General features: G+C 44.7%; 1 protein-coding gene across 2 annotated transcripts in view; it reads right to left on the reverse strand.

Moving 5' to 3' along the window:
- LOC111157042 (epidermal growth factor receptor) overlaps positions 1 to 25,290 on the reverse strand; it is a 198,009-nt gene that overhangs the window by 59,813 nt on the left and 112,906 nt on the right. The gene's annotated exons all lie outside the window — the stretch shown is intronic.

The raw sequence follows: 25,290 nt of genomic DNA on the forward strand, positions 1-25,290 counted from the left end.
ATAAAAGGGTCTCACATTTCAACTAACTTTGCGAGTTTCGGTGACTTGCAGTATTAATTCTGATAAAAGGTCACTCAAGACGAATGGGACAAGAAAATGTTTGTCTATATAAGGTACAGTTCATAATATATAATGTATATATATAATGCAGGGGGTCATTTTCAACTATTAAAAATTCAAGGGGAAATAGGGGGAATTCTATGAAAATCTTTAAGACAACACAGTCTTTTCTTTTTTCCTTCAAAGATTTATTTATTTATTTCAGAAAGAGAAGGAGAGAACGTGAGCGTGAGCACGTGTGGTGGAGGGAAAGAGAGTCTGAAGCAGAGCCTGACACACGGCTCCACTGCAAGGCCCTGAGGTCATAATCTAAGCCAAAACCAACAGTCAGAGGCTCAACCGACGGCACCATCCAAACACCCCAAGACAAAACAGTCCTTTAAAGCTTTGGGAGATAAACAAACAAAAAAATGTGTCATAAGGTATTTAAATAATATAATGACAACGTTGAGCTAATAACTATATAATGCACTTCTTACTTTACAAAAAAAATAGAATACCACATTACTGTGTGTCCGAAGGATATTTACAAACATAACATAGGCTGGCCGATATTTTCGGACTACAACGTCGTACAACTTAAAATCAGTGACAAGAGTGTCAATTAAAATCCAACTGGCTAGAGATTAAAAATATTCGTCTATACTAATGCATCAAAGAATAAATCAAAGGACTAATTATATACCTAGAAAATAATGAAATGGAAACATACATTTAAAAACACACTCAGCTACTAAGAAATCGACGGGTCCTTCTGTTTGTCCGCGTGGACCACAGGTGGAGGTGCACTGCTTTGCATTTTTCGGCAGGACACAGCCTTGGCACACTTAAGCCCCCAATGTTTTAACTTAATACAAGAAACAGTTTGAAGTAGGGGACGAAGTTAGCCTATGGAAATACACTTGACAGTCTATATTTAAAAGCAAAGGAGATTACAATAAAGTCATACTTACAAACCCAGCTCTTTGAAAGACATGTTTAAGCAAGCATACCAAAACAAAGAGGTTGGGGCTTTTGAAGCAGGGAGCTTGTTAAGAGACTGCACTTTGAACCAAAATTACCGTAAGAGTGAAGAAATATGGCCTCTGGCTTTGGAGGTTAGGTTCAGAACCTGCCAGGTTCTGCCACATGTTTGCAAAGGCATGACTGCCATCAGCGGCCAGGTGGTTGAACGCCAAAACAAGGCCAAAGTCAATATGCAGGTACTTTCCTCAGAAACACTTTCTAAATTTACATTTATATTTTACAGGCTTCTTTGTTCCCTCTTCATGGGAACTGCCCAGAAGAGCACCGTCTGACCATCTGCCCTTTGCATTTTTGGGCCACAGCAGCGAGCCCATGCGCAGATACCCCCTAATCAACCCGAAGCATTTATACCAACATTCAGTGTGAAGCAATTGCCACATCCTCTTTGACTCTACGGGGATTTCCCTCTTCTCCTCTTTTGTGGTCTCATTCAAATCTGGTGGTAGCGAGAACTCTCACATGGGAACTACAACAGTCCGACAATACCGAGCCCCCGTCTGCTCCAGGGGCAGAAGGGTTCCATAAGTCTCCCAACCACAACACTGGATGGAATGACCCAACATCTCTGGGCTGCTCTCACTCGGGGGTACGGGCTACTTCGATTGCAGCCTCAATCTGGAACATCTGTACACAGCTGGCAGCAATGCGTGCAGATGGGGCCAGACTGATTTCCAAATTCCAAGGTGTTCAAAGATGCCACCACCAATGTAGGTACAGGGTTGTGACAATAACCCATGACCTTTCAGCTTGCACACGTTGAAACAAAAGCTCTTTTCCCAGCTGGCAGACTATGGTCTCTCCATTTCAGCCTAAAACTGACTGGTGGTCATCTCGGTGGCACAGTATTGGTCACACCCTTCATCCCAGCCAGGTGAACAGTGTCCTAGAACTTGGGGTTGGAGCGCACCTCAGAAGAGTTTCTTCAGTATCCAAAGAAATGAAAACTGTAACAGTTGCTTTCATTTTAAAGAATTTTTTTTAAGATTTTACTTATTTACTTGAGAGAGCTGGAGCATGAGCAGGGGGCAGGGGCAGAGGGAGAAGCAGACTCCCTGTTGAGCAGGGACCCGAAGAGGAGCTCCATCCCAGGACTCTGAGCCCTAGGCAGACGGATTGGCCACCCAGGTACCCCCAGTTGCTTTCATTTTAAATGATACAAAGTATCAGCTTGTAAATTTCTCTCAGTTCAACCAAAGAATTTTTATTACTAAATCAATGACAAAGAAACTTTTGTCAGTAAAAAAGGAAAACATGCCCTTTAAGTTTAGCCTGTTACATTATAGAAAAAATAATTTAAAAAAGATTGTAGTTGCCCTTTCATTCATTCATTCAAAAGATGCTAAATGAGCTCCTAAAATATTTATTTGATGAATACCTATCATGACCCTTCATTGTTTACAATTAGTATTCTACGTTCAGAAAAAGAGATGCTACATTTGGAAGATAACAGCAACATTACACATTATTGGTGTGAACATTAATTCAAAAAACATTTTGGGAAGCAAGTGCACAACTTGTGTGAACAACTAAATATGCTTTAGAAAACTTCATGCAAAATGTTGTTCATTTTTTAAAATATGGCAAACAACTCCAAACAGCCCTAAATGCTCATCTTGTCCAACACGTGCATTCTTGAGAACAAGAGAGCAGTTGGTATACTGTGTGACTCCATTTAAGGCAAATCCATCTTGAATTCTATTCCAGGATTAATTGCTAAAGTCTCAAAAGAAATGATTACAAAGCTGTTTCTTCTCAGGCTTTCTCCTGCCGTCTGCCACAAAGGAGATGACCGTGTCTTAAAAGTCCAGAGTAAGGATCAGACTGATTTGACCGATGCCTCTTGATTCAACAAAATATCGGCTTCGTTCCATATTTACACCAAAGGTCTCGCAGCATGAATATAAAGTAATAGGAAGACTTAAGTGTGAGACCACTGAATTAGTAAAATTATTTTTGAAAAAATCAGATTAACAAGTTAGACAGGTTTAAGACAAAACTGCAATGGGCAAGAGCTTTTTAATTCATCCAGGAGAAAGCTTTCATTTCGCCCTTCCTCCGTACGTGACCCTGAATGACTTCTCTAAGCTCTCTACCGCGTGCTTTCCTCAAGCAGTAGACGCGGTGAAAATAATACTGACCTTCCAGAATTCTTTTCAAGACTGAATAAACACAACAGCTTTCAACTTGCTTTTGTTAAAATTAGCTAGTGAGAAAGGTGACAGTAACACAAGACCCAACTGCACAGATGTTAGGGGACCTCTGTGGAACACATTTGCCTCATGGTATTGTCTAAACTGAGAGTGTTGGGATCTGCAAACATCTTTCTTCAAATATTGGGCATTAAATAGAACTACTTTGTCTGTAGACTAGTTACCAGAAAAGGAAAGAAAAAGGAACATATTCAATGATTTCATTAAAATATCCACTGAGGTTTAGGGGTTGAAGCCATTGATTCAAAGAGAAACGTGGTATCGCTTTAGGGCTATCTGTTTGAAGACAAGACAATTTAGGTATATCACGGTCCATACAAGATGCTAGTGATTTGCTTTTCCTGTTACAAATCTGAAGACAAATTCTTCTTCTTTTTTTTTTTTTTTAAGATTTTTATTTATTTATTTGACAGAGATCACAAGTAGGCAGAGAGGCAGGCAGAGAGAGAGGAAGGGAAGCAGGCTCCCCGCTGAGCAGAGAGCCCCAACATGACAGAGGGCTCATTCCCAGGACCCTGAGATCCTGACTGGAGCCAAAGACAGACATTTAACCGACTGAGCCACCCAGACACCCTCGGGTGTTCTTTTCCTTAAGAGCCCCCCAATTTATCTGAACTGAAAATGAAGACATTCTGCCTCCTCTAAGTCTTAGAATACCCTTGATTTTATGGGGTAGGGCCTGTGGTTTTCCCGCCCCGTTATGGGGGTGTACACCTCTCTTTCCCCACAAGTCTGGGCAAATCCGTATTGCTGATTAAGACACAACATTAAAACAAGTTTCTCCAGATTTTCCCAAAATCCACTTAGACACTTTTGAAATCACCTAGGAAAATTTATAATTATTTTAATTTGTTGTTTTCTCAACTATGTATGAATATTTGCCAAAGTAGCTGGGCTCTTGTAATTCTCTCCCCTTGGCCTCCTAAATTGTCCTTTTATCCTTGCCCCATTTTCCACAGAACACTTCATTTTGAAGCAGAAGGCATATCACACTCCTCCTCAGCATGCATCATCCCCGTTTCCCGGTGTAATCGGAACACAGTACAACAAGCTCCTTTCTCATCATCCCTACTTCTCTTGGCCTCTCCTTGCTCACTGTCCCAGCCACACTCCCCTAGTTCTCTCCAACTGGCCTGGTTCTCATTCACTTCAGGGCTGCACCATCTGCTGTCCCATCTCCCATCTCCTTTCCCTCCAGATGTTTGCATCTTTGTCTCCCTGTTATCACTGGGATTCCAACTCATCGGTCCTCCCTTCAGGAAACCCTGTCCTGGAACCAGATTAGCTTAAGTTCTCACCATTAAATTCTATCATATCGCCTGCTCTCTTTACTTCCTAGTAAACTGATCACTACTTCGAACTATTATTTGCTTATGCAAATATATGTATTTATTTATTCATTCATCTATATGGCAGGGATGGTGGATTTTATTTTATTTAAAAAAAATTTTTTTTTAAAGATTCATTTATTTATCTGAGGGGGGGTGGCTTGGCTCAATCCCAGAACCTGAGATCATGATCTTCCAGAATCAGAGATCATGATCTGAGCCCAAATCAAGAGCTGCTTAACTGACTGAGCTCCTCAGACCCCACCCCCAGAGGCCTATTCTGATTGATACATGTGTATCTCATTGGACTGACTGCTGTGATGTGTGTACGTGTGTTACTGCATTTCCATTTTAGATGGGGAAGCAATGAGGGGCCATGGGACCATGGATGACAGGGATGAGACCACGAAAGTCTTAAATGACTTGATGGGGTCTCTTTGCCTCTGTTTTCATACATCCAATGGAAGGGGAGGAGACAGGATGTCTTACAAGAGTGGCAGTCCTCAAACCTTCTGGTTGGTCACTGTAAAATCTTTTTAGTCTAACATATATGATTAAGCTTTAAAAGCCAGAGGAGGACTTTTTTAACCACCTTCATGCTGACAAGGTTTAAGGAAATCCCAAGTAAGATGATATTTATATAATAGATTTAAAAATATAGAAGGCAAAGATACTCAGAAAACTTGTCAGAAGTTTCACTGTATCAGAATTTATCATTTCTTTTGCCTTTAACCCACTGAGCCACCCAGGCGCCCCTATCATTTCTTTTGCCTTACTGAAACTATATTGTGTAGTGATTTCAAAAATGTGTATGTCTATCCATCTCAACTATGCTAAAAATGCCCAGAAAATGCACCAAGTTGTTAACTGTCTTTGATGAATAGTGGGATTTTGGGTGTTTTATTTATTCCTCATGGGTTTTCAGCTTTTCCTATTTTCTACAGTGACCATATATGACTTTTTTAAAAAAATTACTGAGGGGTACGTCTACAAACATCTGTGTTAAACAAGGCCAAAAGAAAGACATTTTCATATAATACATTTTTAATGGAGAAATGATCGAGTACAACTATTAAGATCCTCAAAGTTTTACATTGTCCACGTTAAGAACCTGTGTAAATGCGCTTTAAAAATTAGTGATAATTGATGAGCAGCGAAGTACTCCAGACAGAAAATGTTAGGAGGGAGAATAAGCTGGAGATAGTTCAACTCATTATTGTTCTTAATACTTGCATTGAGCAGCTCTTGGAAAACACAATGCGTTGCAAAGAGATAGTCTCGCTTCATACGGCGATGTGCTTGAAGAGTTCCCAAGCTGCATTTTTTCCCCTTGATCTATACATTTTTTAATATTGGTTTGGGGAAGCACAGGGTAATTTATCCCACAGATAAATGTTATAAATTGTGATTACAGTACCAGACAAGCCTATGGAACTTATTTAATTAACAGTTGGTAATAGGAAAGTAGAAAAGGTATGGTTGAGTCATAATGAAATCATTGGGCAAAAAAAAAAAAGTAAAAACAAAGTGGCATTTACACTGTCACTGTGGGTTTAATCAAAGCTTTTGCAGAGTGGAAAAGGTCTCACAATTGTGAAGATTTTCCTTTGTTTTCCAGAACTTAATATTTTATCACTAGTTCCTTATTTTATCCTATTTGATTTTTAACTAATACATAGTTCTCAGCTTATAGGTATCCAAAGATGGTTGTCAAGCTGAATTTGAATCTACACTGTGACCTGGAAATGCATATGAAATAGTCGAAAGGTTCTCTTAAATATTTGATAATTTGCCACGTGCATCTAACATCCCTACTGGACTAAACATGCCAAGCTCTGACCTGTCCAACACAACTGCAGGCTACAGGAACTCCAATTAAGTTAATAAGCAGAAGATTTTAAAGTAACATCTCTTTTATTTTTGAGTTAGGGAACAGAACACCTAAGCTAGTTGGTTTCTATCCCCACGGTTCTCCTCCTAGCCATTACCTTAATCCCAAGATTTTTAAACAACAGACGGAGTTAGGATACCTTTGTATATCATGTCTACTCTCTCAGGAGTTAACTGATGTGTCTGAGCCCCAGGAAGTCCAGTTCTCCAAGGGACTGTGGAATATGCGTCCAGTGACATCATCAAACACCTGTCAGAGAGGCGATGGTGATGCTACCATTATGGGATGGTCTCCCGCCAATTATCTGGGTCTCAACATTTCTCACTGGTTAAAAATGGGACCAGCTCAGCATACTTGACAGAGCAGCTATAAGATCATGGACATGGAAGTACTTCATAATTCACAACTCTCTGAATATAAATCACGTCCGACACTGGGGCTTTACCCTAGCAACCAAACTTTGGCCATCTATTTCTGCCTACATCTTCATGATACCAAAAAACCATTTCCTACCCCCCCACCCAGGAACTTAAAAAAAATTTTTTTTAAATAGTCTCGGCAGAATTGATGAGTTGTGTTGAAATTTGGGATAGCTCCAAGATTCTGAAATAAAGGGGCACCTGGGTGGCTCCGTGGGTTAAAGCCTCTGCCTTTGGCTCAGGTAATGATCTCAGGGTTCTGGGATCGAGTCCCGCGTTGGGCTCTTTGCTCAGCGGGGAGCCTGCTTCGCTTCCTCTCTCTCTGCCTGCCTCTCTGCCTACTTGTGATCTCTGTCTGTCAAATAAATAAATAAAATCTTTTAAAAAAAAGATTCTGAAATAAAAGTCATCACTTTGTTTTATAGGCTGTTATCCTGAGAATGGTCCTAACAATGGAAACCAAGTATCTTAAATCACAGGGCTGGAAATCCATTCCATTTCTAAAGAAGATTTTATTTATCCATTTGAGAGGACAGAAAGTGAGCAAGATACAGACAGAGAATGGGTGGGGGAAGGGGGAGAGGGAAAAGCAGGCTCCCCACTGAGCAGGGAGCCCGATGTGGGGCTCGATCCCAGGACCGCCGGGATCATAATCTGACCTGAAGGCAGACACTTAACCAACTGAGCCACCCAGGCGTGCCCCTCCATTCCATTTTTTTTTTATAGGTAGTTTATTGGTCAGAGATGAATCTGACCTCTATTACTGAACTATGACACACTGATCTGGATGAAAAAAGATTTCATAAAGCAATACCAACTTTTTATTCGCGCTATCCAATAAATCCCTTTTGAATACCTAGTATGTATTAGACAACACTCTGTCTTGGTGGCCAGTGTCTCTGTATTTTAAACATATGGCTATGTACTGAACAAAAATTCATGGGTGGAGGAATTACATATATCACCCTTTATATCAGCTTATACAGAACTAGGTCTATATGTGGCTAACATATACTTTGACTGACTATTGAATGCTGAGCAGGGCGCACAGGAGAAAGGACAGAACACTGGATTTGGTTTTAAAATCTCTCTATGTGAAAATATAAACAAGAGTGAACTGAGTGTGTCTGGTTTTTCCTTTCTAGAGATACCATGAGCAAGCTCCTCCTCTCTGGCCCGGGTTCTGTTTTGCTAATCTCCTAGCTGGGGACGACTGCTTACTCATGTGCAGGGGCTCTCTCTTCACAGACAGGAATACTTCTGAGGTGACTAATGCCACTTCCCTTCCAAAAGTCTAGTAGCCAAACCACTGCTTCTATCCTCGTCTCCACTGCAGTGTCTGCTTCTGACCTATTTCTTGCGAGCTTTGCTGCCTTCTCAGACTCGGGTCCCTCAGACCTACCAGTGCAGGTCAGGGCAGAGTCAAGAATCTTGTTGGTGCCAGCCATCTCCACAGTCCTTCCCAGGTTCCAAGGCTGCCCCGAAACCTGCCTGTTACCCAGATGAGGAAGAGGAGTTGAGGAGCGAGTTACACAGAAGAACCCACTGAGCGAGGATGGGTTTGCCCGTCTGATCCATTGTCTGCCTCCCAGAGTGCCAGGAGACTTGGAGGGATGGGGCACTTCCGGGGCGGGGCTGGCTGGGGAAGGGGACACCAGTGATTGTCACAGATGGCGAAGCCCAGAGAAGGGCTGGTGGGAGGACGTGGGAAATGCAAATACAAATACACATACAAAAATACAAAAATATAAAACTCCAAAAAGGGGTTGGTGTCAAAGGCCATTGCTTGAAAACCGGGTTTCAAAGCTGATGAGAGTTTGACCAAAGGCTGCCTTCGGTTGACTACCTACCAACTCTCCATTCTGACTTGACTCAGTTCAGTAGCGAACTGGTGAGCAGAAAACAGTGGTGGGGGGTTAGGGGGGGTCCAACATTCCCAAAGCCCTTGGCACGCGTGGTCTGGCAACTTGCTACGTTTTCAACAGCTTCTCACCGCCTAATGTCTAATGTTGCATCTCAGGGTGCAGCTTTTCTTTTCCTACTTACACCTTCACAATCTGCCATTCCCAGCAAGGTGACGTGGAGGTAAAGTGAGGCAGGGCTGACAAGATTTCACTCCTCTGGGCACAGTCCTCACCCGACTCACATACCTTCTGTTTTGTATTCTGCTCAGGTCCACATGACTCATTCTCTAATGACAAAGGCTGAGTAATAGTCCCCACATTGGGCTCTTTGCTTGCTGGTTGAGTTGTCCTTCTAGAATTCGTGTGAATGCCTTGCATGGCTGAGAAGCCTCGTGGAGGGTGGAGTCATTAGCCTTAGGTGTCGCTACAGCACCTCTCAGAAAGCGTTCACTCACCTATGCTCTGGGACCTGCCCCTGGGCCGTGAGGGGCTGTTTGTTCTTTTGTTCATTCACTTAGTTAACTAAAGCATATTTAATAAACTAGTGCAGCCACGGCTGCCAAGAATGAATCAGAAGTACTCATGGCCCTGCAGGAATATAGGAGCCCTTTGGGGAGATGACTTTACACATGAAATCATCACAGGACGTCCTAAAGCCACTCAGGATAGATATGTACGAAAGGAACCCAAGTCAGAAAGCAGAGAAATGCCGGCCTGTAGTTATCTGGGGGAGAGGACTCCAATATTCCTTATTACCAGGCAAATGGAAATGTGTACTTCACCTTCAGAGTAAAAAAAACAAGTCGCCAACAAGTGCCAGGTGCTATGCCCCGTGACTTTGCCTCACACCGTCCCACAATAAACCACACTCCACAAAAGAGGTTTCTTCCATTGCTATCTGTTTTTCTGGATTCCTCTCCTCTGGGTCACTGTCCATATCCTAATTCGGGGGTTCCAAGTGACCCTTTCTGGGTTTGTTTTCAGTAATCTGTAAGGACTGTGTCTCCATCCATTCTTACCGAACAAAATTCTGGAAAAGATTTGTAATTTGCAAGGAAATAAAACATTTCTAGTCCAGAACGGGGGACAAGGACCTTTGTTGCAAGCATATCTCTGCAGAAAGACTCTGGGTTCTATGGGGCAGTGCCTGCCTACTCCCTATGCCAAGGTAGCTTAAATGTTCGTTTAAACTTTCTGTTATTATCCAGGTTTCGAAAAAAATCAGTCTCTAATGCACAATTGTTTTAAGGCTGTCTCTGAATAACACACACATTTCAGTTTACTGATGAGCATTAGAAAGAACAAACAACAGAAACAGCCACCCTATACCCCCACCCCACAAATGACGGCAGTAAAAATCTGAAACACGGGGGCAATCACTAAGACGCCAGGAAAAGGCCATTATATCAGTGTTTTCTTCTTGAAAGGAGGATAGTCCCAGCCCCCCTCCCACCCGCCCCCCTGGCGGCACCTGCCATGGGAAGGTCTAGTTCCTTAGCTAGCCTGCGAGCCTTTGCGGTGTGAAGACTTCCAAAGGTCTGGCTCCTCCAGAACCCCAGGCAAGCCTGGAAACGAAGTGCGGGGAGATCAAAGAGCTCTTCTACCGGGGAACCTCCAGGAGCACTGGCGGACCTGGAATCTGCCCCAAGCATCAACACAGAATAATCAGGACCTAAAGGAGCTAAAGCAGCTGGGGAAAGGAAGCGAAGACGATGGAGGCAAAAGGAAGCTCCGCCAGCCTATACGGGGTACTTGGGAGAGAACTGGATTTGGGAGTCGGGGTCGGAGTGCATGGAAGGGGCAAAGCTGCCATGCACGGCGGAGGTTTCCGGACTGCTGCTATCTGAGCCAGCCGGCGTGCTAGAATCCTTCTCTGTGTCATCCACCTCCTCCCTTTTGCTGCTGGGAACAAATGAGAAGCCGTGAAAGGAAGAAAAATAATCTGCCTACAAAGATCAGTGGCTTGATTTCACCAATGAGGGGAGCCTACTGCTTGTTTTGTTCTGTTTTGTTTTTTTTCAAGTCACAGGAACATGTCAGGTTCTCAGCAGAACTATTTGAACCAATATTTCATGTTCATGTCATGAAGGATTTGAAAAGTAAAAAAAAGCAAAAAAAAAAAGAAGGAAAGAAAGAAAGAAAAACAAAAAGCAAAAAAAAAAAAAAAAAAAAAAAAAAAAAAAGAAGAAAAAAAGAAAAAAAAAGAAAACCATGGAAAGCTAGGCATCCCGCCCCCGCCCCGCCATTTTGACCACAGAACAATAAATAATCAAACTTCCATCGGCACCTATCAATGATCAAGACCCTGGAGTCACCAGGTCTGGATTAGAACCCTGGTTTTGCTACTACCAAGGCAACTTCTTGATCGTGCTGAGTCTCTTTTTCTTATAAAACAAGGACTTATGACTGGGGAGGACTCCATGCGACGGCAGAATTCTGGCCAAAGCACCTGACACATGGCAGACCCTTAGCAAATATGACTACGGCTTGAATCTGAATTCAATCTGGATGGGACCCCAGCAGAATGAATTGCTTCCTTCCTCCGAGCACTCTGAGTGGCGGACCCCTCTGCCTTCTGCCCGCAAGCTGTGTGTGGCCTGGAGAGCAGCTGTGAGCTCTCACCACGGAGCGCACCAGCCTGCCGAGGTCGCGGGGATGGGTCTGTGGCTGCAAAGGAAGGCATCTGGACCCATCCCTGAGCAGGGAGACTGTGCTGGGCCCTTAAAGCTGAGGAAGCCACGCCTCGTACATGCCTTTCAGAATTCCCATAAGAGAACTCCCAGCTTGCTGTGAGCTCAGAACATTCTCTCCTGTTATTTTTCACTTAGAAAAAGCCCTCATCTGACCCCTTTTTGGTGGTTTCGTAAGCATAGCTGGATTTGAGTGCTGTGTGCGCGCATATGTTTTTATTTAATGCTTTAAAATGGACAGTTTTTTCATTTACTCTTACTTAATCTAAATATTCCCTTTAAGTTTCACTTTCAAATGGGAAGAGGAAGTAGCAGTGCAAAGAACAGAACAGTGCAGAGGACAGACCTGGTCCCAGGGCGCGGGGGCCCAAAGCCTCTTTCCCTAGCTAGCTCTGAGTTCCGAGGCCCACTTCCTGGGTTCACTGACTAAGAAAGACTGACCTGAAAATCACTAACACCTACTATGTTACCTCAGGAGAAGCCCAAGCCAAGTTTCTGTCACAAGGAATTGTAATTTTAGCTCATACACTATTCTTTCTAGAACATATTTTCCCCTCCACGAGGACAGCTGTCAATCCAAAGTAGCCATTGCCATACGAGACCGCTCGCTATCTGGGCGTCACCTACCCAAGCCAAGTAACTTAGTGTTGCTGCCGGGGCTGGCCTTCCCTTGCCACAGACCTAAGTCTAGAAAAGAGAGATTCTGAAACGCCCTTTATGACGTTCCAGAGCCAGGGCTGGCAAACTTTCTGAGAAGACTCAGAGAGTAAATATTTTCAGGTTTGCAGATCACACAGGGTCTGTTTCAAGCTCTCAGCTCCGCTGCTAGTGTGCAAAACCAGCCACAGACCAGAAGCAAATAAATGGGCCTGACATGTGCCCATGGACTCTATTTACAACAACAGGTGTTAGCTGGATGTGAACCGTGGGCCATACTTCATCCAGCTCTGCTTTAGAGGAAGGCCTAACAAGAGGTCGGGAGGTAGATGGCTAGGGTTCCCTTCACTCCGTACTTTCTAGAAGGTAAAGGTTAAACAGAATCATTTTCCTCTAAGTCCAAACTCTGAAAGAGCTTTCTTAGGGTTGAGATCTTCCTCTCCAGCATTAGCTAAATAGGGGAATGGAAGATACGAGGCACTGAAAATTGACAGGGAAGTGTAGGGGCTGGGAAGTGTCATTCGTGTATGGTTTTGTGTCGTGGGTATTACAGCTCTGTGCTAGGCATCATTTCTTTTTAGAATTGGATGTCCAACCCCATATATCCCCATCACACCCGAGAATCCTGGCCTTCCGTACTCAGGACAAACGGTTGTCAAGTCCTGCTTGTCCATTCTGAATTTTAATCTTGCTCCAAGTTTGTGAAGCAATATTCTTATATTTATCTATAATTCTTATAATGTAATTATTCCTTCGACTGATCTGAAGTTAGTCCCCTGAGAATTTCCTCTGGCTTAACAGAGATGCGTCTCATTCCTCCTCTACCTTACAGCCCTGCGGATACGGGAAGACAACGACTGCTTCTCACCCCTGCTTTTCCCACCCGGGGACTTTGCTCCAGATTTCCCTCCTCCTCAGTGCTCCTGGGAATTCCATGTGTGTGGCCTCCCTGCACAGAGACACTCTCCAGAAAGACACTACCCCATCCGGCTCCTCTTCCCGGTCTCCTGGTCCTGCGGCTGCCTCTTACAGCCTTGGACTTGCTCACACTTGGGTGGTGAAAGCCTTCTGCTGTTTCACAGCGCATTTGGTCTCTTTAAAGAATAACGTGTCATCTGAGAACAACAGCAAACATTCTGCTTCCTGTGGCTTCCCTTCAGCTCATTACACTGAGAAATTCAGCAAGGAATAAAAGATGAATAAATGCTGAAATTACTCAAACTTCTGCGCTAGCATCGTATGTCTGTCTTCGGCAGATGTGATTCACTTCTTTTAAGTTTAGTAACTAATATGGCAGTTGAGCAATGAAAATGGAATCTCCGCTGCATCTATTAATAGTAGGGAGGACGGTAAATTCCTTGCCAGCTTGGACGAGGAAGTATTTTTCCTTGCTTGGGTCTCTCTCAGGTTTTAGTTTTCTATCACATCGCACCAGCCTATGAGAATTAGCTTGGCTCCTGACTGTACATACAGCATCCGGTGGCCGAATGCCCGTTTTCGGATCGAACCTGTTTGAGATCTAACGAGAGCAACGTCTTCCAAAACCATGAGTCTGTTAGAAGAACAAACAAGAAAACCTATCACGGCCGCCCTTGCCTCATTATTAACTATTAATCAACAGAATACATAACAGTCACTCACAGAGGTGGTTACCAAATCCTATTTCATATCTTCCTTTGAAAAATTTCCTACCTTCAACTTTTATGTTTTTATCTGGCTTACTGGAGGTATTTTATAATTTTCTTCTTTGTTAAGCTTTCTTAAACAGCCTTCACATTTAAATATGACGACTAAGGTGGACTGCTCCACCAGCACAAAAACTCCAGGCCAAAGAACACTAGAGGGGACTTCTTATCGCTTAGTAAGGACCTATTTGCTGTGTAGGGACAATTAGGGACTAATCTCCAGGAGCCACATAGCTGGTTTTGATCATCGGGCGCATCTTTCAAAACACACGCCCTGTTCAGTGACAAGGCGTCCACCAGGATGCTCTCCGATGAAAGGAACCTCATGTCTTTGCTTGTGATGTAAGTCTCGGAGACTCCTGGTAATTAAGGGAGAGGAGTGGAATGGTGTGGCTGGAGCCAAGTCACCGGGCCTACGAAACCACTACAAATGAAAGCTGCTTACCCCCACAATATGTCTCAGGACCAAATCCTGGCTCAACAATGCACTCCAGGGGATCGGAAACCTTTCTATCTGTTCCTGTGCCAGCCCTGGCTGCTCTGGCTGTCCCATTCAATCTGACAGAACACGTTGAGGAAGATAAAGTCGTTTTTGGCAACCTGGGGCTCTGCATGTCTCTGCAAGGCCAGTGCTGTGTGAGGGTGGCAACCAATGGCCTTTAGGTGGCCAGAGGCCGAGGCCCAGTGCAAAGGACATATTTCCATAAGTCAGTAATCTGTAATCTCAAGCCCTTGCTTGTTTGTTTGTTTCTGGGCTTTTTCAGCGGACTGTCTGGTGGTTGAGGCCAGCAACCAGAGAAGTAAAAAACTAAGTGTGTACTTTATGGCTTTACCAAACTCATCCCTAAGTTGTTTATTCTGGCAGATTGCCAAATCTTGGGGGTGGGGGTGGCCACAGCAGGGTCACTCCTCAGGGACTGTAGGAATGCCCTTCAGTGAACTAATTTCTACTCTGTTGAATGGCCACTCAAACCAGATTGTTTTCCTTGAAGCTGAGAAAGTTTTCTACACAAGCATTTCTTTGTAAGCTCAATTAACTTTTACAATAATTTGTGCTTTTAGTTTAAGAACTACAGATGTTGTGTGGGTGGTGGTGAGGGTGAGGGGCTGGGGGTAAGAGCATGAAGGAGAAAGGATGCAGATGACTCCCCCTCTGGAAAATGTGGCCACGCTTCCTTTCACGGAAAAAGCACATCAAGTTTTAGGATTACTAAAAAACTCAAATCGTGTGTAGAACCAGAGAAAGCCACAGCGACTTGGTTTGGGGGAGGCCAAACGGGGCCATCTCCCAGCTCCCCTGCCTCCTAATGAGACCCAGATCTTTGGGACAGGATTATCTGGAATTATAATTTCATGCTTGGAGACAGTCCAAAAGCTGGGTGGCAGAACCCGGTCATTCATCAAATGCTTACTCAATTTGCAAAAGAAATACAAAACCCAAAATATCAAATGACAATTAGGATTAAGTATTAATGTGCCAAAGGACAGAGGAACTCTTATTAACTTAATTAATTTTCACTGGGAATGGTTTTTGCCATTAGAAATACACTTGCTTTTTCCCCCTAAGTCTATTCATTTATTACTGAGTGTTGATTTGAGGTTAAATGGGGGATGTTTGTGTTGTGCTGGATGTTTGTGTTATTTCATAAAACAATTCCTACATCCCACCATACTTGTCACATACTGAGTGCTATATTATACACTCATCCACGCACAAAGAAAAAAGCATTTACGAAATCCTTTAGAGTTTGCACTTGCAAATAATTCAGACTTCCTAATTCATGTCTACCACCTACTACTTGTTATTTTTTTAAAAACCCTAATAAGGAAATTACTGCGAATCAAGCCCACCAGAATGAATAGCCCCTTGTAGTCTCTGTCCACGTGTGACTTCCATGCCCATAATTAATCAGAGCCAGCTCAAAAACGTTCCCCTTAATCATGCATCCAGCAGGTGTTCACTGAACACCTCACCATGTGCATGGTGGCTGAGTGCGCAGAGGCCGGCCATGGGGGCGGACAGTTATCCTATCTAAGCACGTGGGCTCCAGCTCTGGATGCCTGCCTGTGAAGGAGCGAGAGGTGTCACCTGCGGCAAATTACTTCTTGTGGAGCCTCACTTTGTTCACCTGGAAAACGAGGGTAAAAAGTGCCCTCATGGGGTCATCATCAGGGTTAAGATGTTAATATCTGTAAGAACGTGTCTGGCTCACACAAGCCATCATCGTCATGGTCATTATGGTCGCCATCATCGTCGTCGTCGTCACCATCACCACCATCACCGTTGTCACGGTCATGGTCATCTCCATCATCACTTTAGTGTCAGTGCGCCCAGCAACACTTGAGGTCCAGAGACGTGTGCAGATGGGACTGACACTGGTCCTGTCTCGTGAAACTTATACCCCAGAAGGGAAGACCAACGTCCACCAAATTCTGTGTGGAACTACAGTTGTGATCATGGCTGTGTGGAAGCTTCTAGAGTATAGAAACCTGACCAGGTCTGAGGGGTCATGGCAGGATTCCTTGAGGAATGGCCATTCAGCACAACCCTCAAGGGCAAGGGGAGCTTACTAGCAAATTGTGTGGAGTTTGGGGGGCTTCCTTGTGGGACGAGCCGTGGTAGCGAAGGGCTCCCTGGCTGAAGTGAAATCCAGCAGAGATGAAGCTGGGAAAGCACGGGGAACTGAGAGGCAGAGGCACCCAGTGAGGGGCTTGCTGCTAAGGGTTTTGATTCCATTTTAAGAGCAATAAGAAATCACGGGCAGGTTCTAAACAAGGAGGAATTTGCCTTAGATTGTGTTTTTATTTGTATTTATTTTTATATTTTTCAAAGTTTCTATGTATCTGAGAGCAAGCAAGAGAGAGCATGAGCAGGGGGGAGGGTCAGAGGGAGAGGGAGAAGCAGGCTCCCCGCTAAACAGGGAGCCTGATGTGGGGCTCAATCCCAGGATCCCGGGATCAAGACCCGAGCCCAAGGCAGTCGCTTCACCAACTGAGCCACCCAGGCACCCTAGATTGTGTCTTTGAAATACCTGCTGCTTTTTGGAGAAGGACCTAGCTGGCGCCCAGAAGTGGGCACATCTGTAAGAGCGAAACCAGAGGGCTCCCTGCGGGGATAGAACTCCTGCACTGGCACTCCTATCTTGGCTGTGATATTGCAACATGTTCCCATCAGGAAGACTGGGTGAGAGGCCCATGGGACTTCTCCGTATTGTTTCCTACAACAACAGTGTATCTACACTTTCCTCAAGACAAAGGTTTAATTACACAACTCATTTAGAAGCACACGCTGTAAGGCAGAGGTCTCGCAAAGAACAGTCATCCCTACGTAGGTGTCAGCTTTGTGGGAAGAGCCAGCACCCTAACGGGGGAGCCCGTGGTGCTATTGGTAATGGGTGAGCCTGGCTTCTGCCTGTGCCCTGGTGACAGGTGACTCTCCCCCTCGAAGGGGGATGGACAGCGTAAAGCATGATAGCTTATAATTTTCAGACACTGTGACTCTTTTCTTATAGAGATAGACGTCATTTTTGGAAAGCACATGGTTTCAATGGTGCATACTTGGTTCATGACCAAGAATTCTTTCTCTCTATGCCATGCAGCATCTTGGTAAAATTAAACAATCTCCGCCTTCTAATATTCTGCTTCTTCACAAGCTCTCCAGGAGGTACCTCTGCACGGAGCCTTGCAAGCACCAGAATGATGAAAGGGTCATAAACAATCCTGACAGGTACTAAGGGGTTTGAACCAACAGAATGGGGGATGGCTCAGTTTTAGGACTATAAAAGAACATCAGGAACCATGGACCTTCTTGGGTAAAAATCTGGAATGTTCGAGCAGCAGAGAATATCAAAGACCTAGAATAACAGGGGAAGAGTTTAGTTCAGTCTTTCCTGGGCAAGAAGGGTGGACAGCCTTGGGTCGTGCTTCATCTCCCCACTAGGGCCGTGGAGAAGAGCGGTGTGCCCAAGGGACAACCATGCGGTGAAGGCTCCTCATCATTCTGTTGGCCTCAAGTCAGCAAAGTGCATTGCCCACGACAGACCCATCTTTGCCCTAGTTACGCCCTGTCCAAACCTGCATTTGACAAAGCAGATTTTGTCAAGATCCCAAGATCCTTGGTATTCACACAGGTTCCCCTATAGTTTTTCAACCCTAACTTACAACCAAAGAGTATCATAAACACCACAATAATTTGGGGCTTAAACTGGAAATTTCGGAAAAATCCAAAGACTTAACAACACAGTCAAGGAAGTCCCTGAAGCCGTGCTTGGTCCATGTACGTCGTATTTTACTTCTGTTTTGAATGATTTAGTCAGTCTCACGCCTAATGTTTACAAAACCTGGTAGAGCTGGGAAACACACTGATATCAAGGAAACATGCTGAAACAAAGCTTTTAGACTTGACTGAAGTAGTATGGGATGTCACAAGGACATTTTGTGCCAATAGCACAAGGGGAAAAGATGGACAAGTCTGAGCATTTTAAAAGCATGAATAATCTAGAGCAAAGTTTTTTTCCTGTAACTTCAGCTATAGCTTTCTTGCTCATATCCTTGTTCCTTCATGTCCTCTCCCTACCTAGACTTTGGAACTACACACACACGCTCACACTTGGGTGCACACACATACACACACACGCAGCTCTAATTCTGTGTCTGAGCTGGGACACGTCTGATGCACTCTAGTCTTTTATTGCATTCCCTGCACATTCTGATCCCCGTCTCTGTCTTCTAATGCAGGCTTTCCTTCTCAGAAACAGCATCTTGAACTAGCATTTATATCAGGGAGACACTGCAGGTCTGAAGCTCAGCTCCTCTTCCAAAGCCTCAAGAAATGAGGCATGTGGTAAACACGAGCTGAAAATCCTCAGGATGTCGCCTGCAATCGTTCGTATACAAGGCAACTCCGAACACATTTTACAAGTAGGTACACTTCGACTATGAAGAAATGCATTTTTCCAGACTCTCTGTTAAAAGGAGAGTAAAGACCAAAAAGCTTTTAAGAATGCATCCTTCCTGGAGCATATCATCTGCAACAAAAATATAAAATATTTTTTAGTTATATTTTATATTTGTTTATAAAAGGAATGGTTATGCTAAGTAACTTTCGAACATTAATTTCTTAATTGCTCGAATAGATATTTACATGCCCAGGAATGCCTCTTTTACTCCTTGGTTTTGCCATGTCCCCATAATTTCATGAATTAACCTAAAACTTACTAGGTCACACCAGGAAGGATCGATAGCCGCATTTTTTCCCAGACAAGAAATTTAAGAAGAAACTGGTAACATAGAGTTAGAGCAAGCCAGTAGACTAAAGAGGAATTTGTGACCTAGACTTAAAACGTTTGCTGATCATAGATTAGCCTAGTCATCATTCTAAAATAGCCTAGCGTGTGGATTATTTTAAGGCGATCTTTGCACCGAAGGTGTGCTACTGTAAACTATTAATTAATTAACCAATCAATTTACCCCCTCACTGCCATTTCTGGGATGCAAGACAATGCGCTGGCCCCTGGCCCAAAGGAACTCAGTCAAAGACAGAGACAGAATGGGACATGGTGGAAAAGATGTTAAAACAAGCACATGCCCTGCTGGTTTTTGGTGAGGAGAGGACAGAGGGCACTTACAACAAAGCTTTCCAAGGGACGCCATGCTCGAGATGTACTGTGAAGAACACCTTGCAGTTGTGCAGAGGAAAGGAGCATGGAAAGACCCAGAAGTGGAGGCAGGGAGGAAGACACAAGTACCTTGGCTGACAAGTCGCATCAGAGATCGGCCGCTGGTAGGAATGGCCGCTCTCTAGGTGAGCCAGACTCCAAATGGAAGGGAGGGGGTGCTCAGAAGTGCTGGGGGCTGCCTCCAGCTGGGGCAGTGAGAGGGGAGGGAAGCCGCCCGATGGGCAAGACTGTGGCAGAAGGAGCCTTACATGACAGCTGCTAGACGAAAATTCACACGACCAGAGGACAGGGGTGTCTGTGGTCTGGTGAGCCAGGAGCCAGGCTGAGAGCAGGGAGGAAGGAGGTGTGAGCGGAACGTGGCTGTTTGAGGTTGCAGAGCGGGAGAGAGACCTCTGGGTGTGGGAGGGTCTCAAAGCACTCTTTGGGAGGACAGTCCTCTGGTGAGTTTGCGCCTGATTCATGAAGACTGTCTCAGTAGATTGTTATCATTTCTTCTAGAAAGTGGGCTCAGATCCATCCTCTAAACCTTCCTGGATAATAAAGCTTCCCTAATGTGGCCTAAAGTCACTCAACAGTTGGAAATGACTTTTCAAAAAATCAATGATACGCCGATTTCATTTTTAAACATTTCTCTGTGGTGAGACATTTAACACGAGACGGGTCCTCCTACCAAGTTCTGAGTGTGCCATCCAGCCTGACTTGATGGAATCAGACAGCCAGGGGTCCCCTGCAGTGAACAGATCCTAACAGGAGGCGCTCCCTTTCCAGTCAAGGTCACCAGTCACATCAGGATGACAAATATACCTGTTAGCTGACTGAATTCATTACAGCACACACTTGACTGCATCACAGAAATGCCTTTTGATTGTAAGGGGAGGTTTCTTCTAGTATGAAGAAGTTCCATGAACTGAAGGTATCCAGGAAAGCTTGGTGGCCGTCTAAAATGAAAGAGAAAAACTGCCCCTTCTGCTGCAGAGGTTGTATTTCTAGTCTGTTCTTAATGGGAATTCTCTGAACCGTGAGTTCTATGGAAAGAAGCAAAGTCATAGAGTGGTTGTGGCTGGGCAGGGGGATGAAGAGGAAGACGCAACAAAGAACATGGCTCCAGCCAGCTGGCTCTTAGGACAAATGAAACTCTAGGCGGGAAGGACCTTTTTGTTCTTCCTGTCAAGGAAAACAAAAAGATGCCTGAGACATTCCTCTAATGGTCAAGCCTTTACGTGAGAGGAAGGGAAGCACACGATGCCATTGAGATGACACATGTGTCTTCTCCAGGCCTGGGGGAGGGGTAATCCTCTCTGCTTGCACCTCCGTAGGCAAAATGGCGTCCGAAAGTGCAGAAGCAAGGAAAGGAGAAGGAGCCATTTTTCCCGTGAATACCAGCTGAAGATTCACTTTTCCTTTGGTCTCAGAGTTTTACCCCCAAATCTACTCGTGGCTGTAAACATTCAGGCACTCAGAGGTTTGAACTCGGTGGGCTTTCCTGAGAGGATGGTGTGAAGGACTTTTGTTTGAATGTTCCGTCCAGGGCTTCATCTCCCTGCAGTCTGAGACACTTCCCTGTGTTGTAACACTTGGATCTGGTTCATGGAATCTTCCCCGCTTTCCAAACAGATGACCTCTCACTAGAAGATTCACTTATCTCTCTCCCCCTGGCCCTGTAAACCAGTCCAGCAAAGTCTTAACTTGCAACAAACAGGCAATTCACTCTACCAGAAAACAGAGTTATCTAATCTTCCAAAAATGACACCTGGCAAGTTTCGAACCATCATGCCATTTGACTCGTTTCCATCAACATTTCTTCTTACAAGCTATGTTAATAATGCCTTTTAAGTCTGAGGACACTGTAACCAGTGGAAAATAAAATAATAATACTCCACCACCTGATGAAGAGTGTCCAGTCCAAATGAGTGTTTGAAGATGTGTCAACAGTGTTCTATGGAGGACAAATGGGCTCATGTATCATTCATCAAATGTTTATTGGGCCCTGAATGTGTGCCAGGTCCCGGCTTATTGTTAGAGCTACAAATGGTCTTTGTCCTCACGGAGCAGATAGTCAAGGAAGGAAGACAGACACGCAATACGGCAGGTGAATATTTCTCCCATCACCACTTACTCGCTGATTAAGAGGGAAAATGAGTATTTGCCTTTTCAGATGGGTCATTTCCACATAAATGTCCTCACTGTTGTCAGACATTCTTTTTCCTATGAAAGTGAATGATTTTCAGATGAAAGAATGGAAACGATTATACATCAAACCAAAAAGTACTTCCTTTTGCCATTAATCACGTTGCTCAACATCCATGTAGTGAGGTAAGTTTTTCATATAGGATACCAGGAAGGAGACAGGCACCACAAATAAGCCCTCTTTGGCCATCCATGTGCAGACAGACAAGCCAAGCTAGAGGGTGGGGACCCCAGCCTTGGAGAACAGGCATCTTGTAGCGTGCTACCAGAAACACCAGGAGCGGGGTGCCCGGTTGGCTCAGTCATTGAGCGTCTGCCTTCAGCTGAGGTCATGATCCCAAGGTCCTGGGATCGAGCCCTGCATCAGGCTCCCTGCTTGGTGAGAAGCCTGCTTCTCCCTCTCCCACTCCCCCTGCTTGTGTTCCTGCTCTCTCTCTCTAGTAAATAAACAAAATGTTAATAAAAAAAAAAAAAAGAAAAGAAAAGAAAAAGAAAAGCCAGAAGCTGCTCATCCCATTCATGGCCCTCCTGCCAGGAAGGATGGCACCTGAACTCACAGAGAGAGACAGCAATGTGAGAGGGACACTGGGAAAGAGCGGCCAGATGGACGGCCCTGGGTCCATTTGGGCTGCCAAGAAACAGAGAGGTTCCCCATTTGCATCTAGCCACCCACGTAGAACAATCTCTGTACATCCGGAGCTCCTCGGACCACTTCTCAGAGCTTCAGGAACACCTCAGTGGCCCAGGATTTTGTTGCAATGCAGATTCAGAGACTCCCAGGGAACCTGAGACGCTGCACTTCTCACAAGCTCCGATGAAGCTCATTACCGGAGGCGTTAGGAAGATGATAGATTATACCCAGCTCAACTACCACAGCGGTGTCCTCCTGAAGGGAGAGGCTGCCGAAGACACGAACAAGGAGAGATCTCAAGGAGACAGGAGAACCAGGACAGGGAGAGCGCCCCAAGGCAGAAGACAGAAGCAGATACCATGTTGTCACATCCTGCAAAAGGATCTCGCAGATAAAGAGGGAAAGGCATGCGCCAGATTGAGCTCAGAGTGACTGTAGTGGTAAATTCTTTGAGCCTTTCTCCGGTGAGTTTCAGTGGCGCTGCCACAACAGAGATTATATTCGGAAGAAATTCAGACACTGACCAGGAGGAGAAAATGCATCGCGATATTTTCTACTCACAACACACGCTGGGATATCATCTCTGACGACCCCGAAATTCTAAGGAAAAACTGGCAAGTGAACAGCGTATCTATTTACAGTGTCCAATGTGATGATTTAACGTACTTATGTGGTGCGAAATGATTACCACAATCAAGGTGATTAACACATCCGTCTCCTCGCCAATAGTTTTTTGTGGGGAGGAGTGGGGGTAAGAACACTTAAGATCTACTCTTCTGGCAAATTGCAAATTATGAACTATAGCCACCATATATTTTGTTAAACGCTCAAAAGGCCGTGTGGGCATCAGGAACTTACTTCAGATCCTAGTGTGTCAAAGGACAGGAGGGTCTGACCTCCCCTTCTGAGTCTGTAATGTCACTCTGCTGGATCTCATGGGAAAGAGAGCTGTAGAAAAGAAAGAACACTTAGGGTATGACAGGCAGCCACACTGGAACTGTAAAATGAGCAGTGAGGACGGAGGTGCGGGACAGTCATTTCAGACTTACTTGATCCCTGGATGGACCCCTCTGCTTTTCTCCTTGACTTTGGAGGAAAGGGGAGGATTTGTTAAAAAATAAAAATGTCTTTGAAATGCACTTTTTGCTTTACTTCAAAAACTCGAGTTTGAGTTTTTTAAGTAACACAACGTGACCCAATCTTCTTGACAGTTTGGTGCTGCGAGAACATTTATGGGGCCTTCTAATCGGTCACTTCAACATTCAGTCGTCCCCGGAAGCCTTCCAGAGGACAAGCCAGGCTCGCCCCCTGGTTGCAGCACCCGTGATTTCTGCTACGGCTGTGAATGGCTGACTGACCTGTCTATGTACCGGGTGGATGTGAGATTTCTGGAGCGCAGGCCCACTGTCTACTGAACTCACTATGGTCAGTGCCTTGCTGGTCACCAACACACGGAGAGAGGCTAATGACTGATCCGCGTTTGCTGGATGACTAATCCAAAGGTGAGAAGCCTTCCGAGCAGCAGGGAGTGGGCATGCTGGTGTGGCTGAGATGCCCTTCCCACTTGGGGTTTGGATGGTACCCTCAGTTACCGGCTGGCCCTACACTCTAGCATTTCTGCTTGAAACCTGAAGGGAGAACTTAAATCCGGTCAAGCATTTTTTTTTAAAGGTATTTATTTATTTATTTTTAAAGATTTTATTTATTTATTTAACAGAGATCACAAGTAGGCAGACAGGCAGACATAGAGAGAGGAGGAAGCAGGCTCCCCGCTGAGCAGAGAGCCCAATGTAGGGCTCGATCCCAGGACCCTGAGATCATGACCTGAGCTGAAGGCAGAGGCTTTAACCCACTGAGCCACCCAGGGGCCCCAAGATTTTATGTATTTGGGGTGGGGGGGGGAAGCAGATTCTGCACTGAGCGCAGAGCCTGACACGGGACTCGATCTCACCACCCTGAGATAATGACCTGAGCCAAAATCAAGAGTCAGAGGCTTAACTGACTGAGCCACCCAGGTGCCCCACTTCCTGCTAAGCATTTGTGAAGACACAGGAAGAAGGATGCATGAACAAAAGAGAGACTTTTAAAGCTACGGATGATGTAAGGGTATGGTTATTTTTGTTCCTTTCAGGTTTTTATTGGAATTCCAGTTAATTAACATACCATGCCATATTAGTTTCAGGTACAGAATTTAGTGATCCTACACTTCCATACAACACCCAGTGCTCATCACAACCAGTGCCCTCCTTCATGCCCAACACCTGTTTCACCACCACCCCTCACACCTCCCCTCCAGTAACCCTCAGTTTGTTCTCTACAGGTCAGTCTGTTTTCTGGCTTACCTCACTTTCTTCAACTTCCCCATGTTCATCTGTTTCCTTTCTTAAATTCCACATATGACTGAAATCACATGGTATCCCTCTCTCTCTGACTGACTTACGTTGCTTAACATTTTACCCTCCAGCCACATCCCCGTTGTTGCAAATAGCAAGATGTCATTCTTGTTGATGTCTGAGTAATATTCCACCGTCTAGATAGGTCACATCTTTAACCATTCATCATCAGTCGATGGCCATTTCCATAACTGGCTACTGCTTGATAATGTTGCTGAAAACACAACCATGCACGTATTCCTTTGAATTAGTGTTTTTATATTCTTTGGGCAAATACCTAGGAGTATAATTGCTGGGTCCTAGGGTACCTCTATTTTTAACTTCTTGAGGACCTCCATACTGTTTTCCAGAGTGGTTGCACCTGTTTGCATTCCCACCGACCGTGTTAAGAGGGTTCCGTAAGGGTACAGTTAGAACGCAGTTCTAACAGGGTTTTACAGATACTGAGTCTGGGGTTGGGGGTGCCTATCCATATTTAGGTCCTGTTGTTCTTCTCCTTTCCCCGGGTCCTAGGTCTGCAGAGGCCCTAAC

The sequence above is a fragment of the Enhydra lutris genome, unplaced genomic scaffold (assembly GCF_002288905.1).
Source record: "Enhydra lutris kenyoni isolate GAN:26980312 unplaced genomic scaffold, ASM228890v2 scaffoldscaffold51, whole genome shotgun sequence".
In the NCBI taxonomy this organism is placed as follows: Eukaryota; Metazoa; Chordata; class Mammalia; order Carnivora; family Mustelidae; genus Enhydra; species Enhydra lutris.